The 4,540-nt window shown below is 37.5% G+C and overlaps 1 pseudogene; it reads right to left on the minus strand.

Annotated features, from left to right (window-relative positions):
- Positions 1–603: 603 nt before the first annotated feature.
- On the minus strand, positions 604–3,714 carry LOC112305169 (probable global transcription activator SNF2L2; annotated as a pseudogene).
- Positions 3,715–4,540: the final 826 nt, after the last annotated feature.

A 4,540-nucleotide genomic window follows, 5' to 3' on the forward strand; every position in this document is an offset into this window, starting at 1 on the left:
CAGTAGACATAAATCTTATACATTTTTTTAAGGTCATAGTGCATAAAAAGGAAAAATGTCTATGCAGGTGAAGTCTACTCCACCTGAATCACCTATTAAAGTTGCTTGTATGTACCACAATGTACAAATATTTTTTTCACAAAGTACAAATATTAAAAAAATAAAATAAAAATATCGAAGACTGCTTGATGAAAAATAAATAACCAGTGATGTTAAATGTTTTCTGGTTACCAGTGCTACAGTAAGACAAAAATCTTATCTGAAGAGGTGATAAAACCAGGCACAAACAAACCATTACCAAATTAGGCCCACCCATAGTAATATACTATCCACCCACATATTTTCCATCAAAAGCTTCATTGTGTTTGTTTTAATCTTTAAGTATTAGAGAGCCATTGGTTACAATATGTTACAAATATTTGTGCGGGTGTGTGTGTTTACACCATGGTGTCACATGCTTGTCTGGCACTGTCCTAAAGCTCGTTTATAGATAATGGTGATACAGAAACAACTCAGTACCCTTATGACAAATGAACACGTTGGCTAGAAATGAGAGAGGGGAGGGAGGAATTTAGTTCTACCAAAGACATATGTTTATACCCCTCACTCCTCATCAGCCCCATTTGCTTCTGACTGTTCATTTTCATCCTATTCTTCATTGCTGTTGAAATCATTCACACCAGGTTTGCTTTTCCTCAGTTTGGCCTTTTTCTTGCCTTTTTCCTTTGTCCCAATCTTTCTCATCTTTTTTACTGAGCTTCATTTTCACCTTAACAGATTTTGCCTCTGACTCTGACTCCTCATCTTCTTCCGCCTCCTCTTCATTGCTTTCATCCTCTCTCTCCTCTTGTTCGACAATCTTCTGCTCTGACGATGGAGTCTTATAGGTGGATCCCTCCAAGTTGAACAGCTGAGCATTATGATAGAGAAGCATACCTTCTTTCTTCAGGTCCCCCAGGCACTGTTGTTTATGATTACAAATTCCTTCCTTATTTTTTTTTTTGAAATCCACCAGATTCCTAATTAATTCTTCGTATTCTGGTAATTCTTTCCTTGAAGGTAACTGAATGAAAACTTCACTGAGTGGTCACCCTGCACTATTTCCTTCTATTTTCAATTGAGGATCACTGTGCACCTTCTCCACCCTACACCTGTCTTTGTAGTTTATCGCAGTATAATGATAGCATTCATCTGCTTTGTCAGTTTTGGGTGTGGGGAGGTGGGGTTGGAAATCAAGGATTGGTGATGTTTCTCAGCAGGAGGGCGGCCTCTTCCTTAGCTTTAGCTTTCCCAGATCTTCCTTTGCAAGATTTTTCTCTCTCTTTCCTTCTTTCCTTCTTTCTTTCTTTTTCTTTCTTTCTTTCTTTCTTTCTTTCTCTTTCTTTCTTTCTTTCTTTCTTTCTTTCTTTCTTTCTTTCTTTCTTTCTTTCTTTCTTTCTTTCTTCTTTCCTTTTCTCTCTCTCTCTCTCTCTCTCTCTCTCTCTCTCTCTCTCTCTCTCTCTCTTTCTTTTTCTTTCTTCCTTCCTTCCTTCCCTTCTAAGCCATACTTCCCCTTTCATTTTTCCCAAATTGGTGTCTTCAGTGGCCTGAGCTCCCAAGACTCCTGCTGCTCAGTGGAAGGAATTCCACAAAGGATCTCCTGCAAGGAACAGCAGGCTAGTAGCCTTAAAGAGTATGTGTTCTATCCTGCCTGGGAGGCTGTTTTGAACACCTCTAGCAGTAAGTCCTCTCAAGGTCATCAACAAATGAACATATCGCTTATTTCCCTCTTATTTTCCAGATGCTCCAGTCAGGTAGACACAGAGGGAAATGGAACAACTTTTAAAATGTGATGTGATAAATGCAAAAGGAAAACTTTCAATGACATTTCAGAGGTATGAGTGGGACTGGATAACTCTGTAGCCTCCAGAATGGCCTCACAGAGTATAAATATAAGAAAGTTTTAAAGGGTAGGAAGAGTTTACTACCGGGGAAAGTTGCAACAGTATTTTAGGCATGGAAAACATTCATGCACAAAGATTCAGAAGCATGAAATTCTTATAGCTTCTTTTTGAAAAAGCTATAAGAGGCTTCACATTATTGAATCAAAAAGCAATACAGTCCTTGGAAAAGTGAGATGGTTGAATTTAGGAAAAAGCAAGGTATGGAAGGACCTTTACATGAGAGATAAAAGGCAAAGGCTGGAGTTAGGAAAGGCCCTGTAGACACTTGCAGGGGGAGACTGCATTGGAGGGCCCAGAGAGATATAATTAAATGTTTTTCCAGAAATATCAGGTTGATATCAGCATGCGGCTTTTGTTTTATAAATGCACATTCTTGTGTAATTTTAAAGCAAAGATGAAATCACACAAACAAAATCACTGAATGCTCAAAATAGGAAACTCACTGAGCTAAAGTTTAGTGACACTGGCTTTTTAGTGTCGGAGGAGAGAATCGTTCATTCTATTTCTTCTACGGAAGTTTTGCTTGCATTTGGCTGCCCAGGGTAATTAGTGTATTGTATGCTAATTGTGTTTTTATCTCTCCCTCTCTTACAGGTTGATGATTTATCTTTTTAAGCAAAGACCATGTCTTAAATTGAACCCTGCTATATAATTTACTGCATCATAGAGTTCAATAACTTTTTAAAAATTGAATGAATGAAATAATAAAGTTCTAGTCAGCTGCTAGTAAAGAGCAGTTGGATCTGCCTCCTTATGTTCTTTCAAAAAGTATGCTCAGAATATAACCAAGTAGTGATTCTTTATTCAGTGTCAAACTCTGGTGCTTTTCCATCTATTCAGTGTTACTACCTTGTATTTATAAGTAGGCAAAAAACTAATGTTTGTGAATTTTTAAATATTTTTATGAAACCAAATAAGATGCAATATAAAGTATTCACTACATTAGCATTCTGATATGTATGTATGCATGTTTGTATGTATGTATGTATGTATTTTGGTAGTAGAGAAAGAAGTAGGGTTTTAGATAACATAGGGATGAATTCACATAAATGCAGTTTATACCCTTAGGCATATACCCATGGTGTATGTTCTGGCAGGGAAAGAATATGCCAGCACTAGTAAAGGGGATATGAGAACCAACCAGGTATGCAGAGATCTGTTTTCATTAAAAGGGAGAAGCTATTTAGTCTGTTCTTTCCATAAAACCTATACAAGTTGTCCCCTCTCAAAAAGTGGCCGAAAGCCCAGAACTTGATTTGCCTGCTGAAAGAGCAGACTAAATACTTACCTAATATAGCATCAGAACAGATATTTCATTTTTGAATAGCAAATGGCAAAGTAGTTTAACTTTGAACTTCTATATTTGATCAAAGGTAATAAAGAGGAGCTCATTGATAATTTTTCTATCAGTATTTCTTGCTTTTTCTAAATACATTGATGGTGGTATTTTGGTCTTTCTAACAAAAGTTTATGATTGAAAATGAAAGAATAAAAAATAAACAAAAATCTAAACACAACATAGGTGGCTTCCATTGTAATAGAAATTGAACTTTTTAGGACCCCCCCCCCAGCATTTCCTATTTGTTAAAATAATCATTTGTTTATTTACCCCACACATTTTTATTAAGCTCTCACTGTGTGTCCCACATCACTCTACATATTTGAGATACATCATCAGGCCTTGACCGATGTGGCTCAGTTGGTTGGGTGTCGCCCAGTAAGGCAAAGGGTCGTTGGTTTGACTCCGGATTGTAGAGCATGCCTGGTCCATGGATTCCTCCGGTCAGGGCATGTGTGAGGAGCAGCCAAAACATTGAGAGAAACATCAGCGTTTCTCTCCATCTCTTTCTCCCTCCCTTTCCCTCTCTCTAAAAATAAATAAATAAAATATTTTTCAAAAGGTATATCATCAGGCAATACAAAGATTCTTGGCTTTATGTGCTTAAAGAAAAATTAAACATTACAAATAATGAAATAATTAATTTATTAGAATGCAATAACTGCTATGGAATAACAATACGTAGAGCAAGGTAAGAAGATGTGAAAGTGCCAGAGCTGAGGAGTAGCATGCAATTTATGATTTCACTCAACCATGGAATCTAATGAACAAAGCGAAATAACAAGAGGAATGGGGACAGACTCATAGATGCTGAGCAGGATGACAGCTAAGGGAGGGGAGGTTAGGGCTTCGAGGGAATGAGCAAAAAGGAGAAAGGACTCAAGGTTGCCAAGGGCAGTGGAGGATAAGGGTGATAAGTGGTGATGGGAAAAAAATACAATAAAGATTAAATTTATAAAGAAAGAGTACAGTCAAGGATACTTGAGCAGTGTTGGAGATGAGGACATTGACTTGCAGATATTTGGAGTAAAAATGTTCCAGGCAGGAGGAATAGACATTGCAAAGACCTTACTAAGGGTGAAGCATGCTTGGGGGGCTTGAAAGCATGAAGGAAGCCAAACTGGAAGGAGCCGAGTGAGCAAAATTGATAAACAAGAGAAAATTGCATATGAACTTTTGCAGTGTGCTTGCTAAGGGTTGAAGAGCAGATTGTGGAAGATCTTATAGACCACTTTATGGAATATAACTCTACCCTGAA

Source organism: Desmodus rotundus, chromosome 3 (assembly GCF_022682495.2).
Source record: "Desmodus rotundus isolate HL8 chromosome 3, HLdesRot8A.1, whole genome shotgun sequence".
In the NCBI taxonomy this organism is placed as follows: Eukaryota; Metazoa; Chordata; class Mammalia; order Chiroptera; family Phyllostomidae; genus Desmodus; species Desmodus rotundus.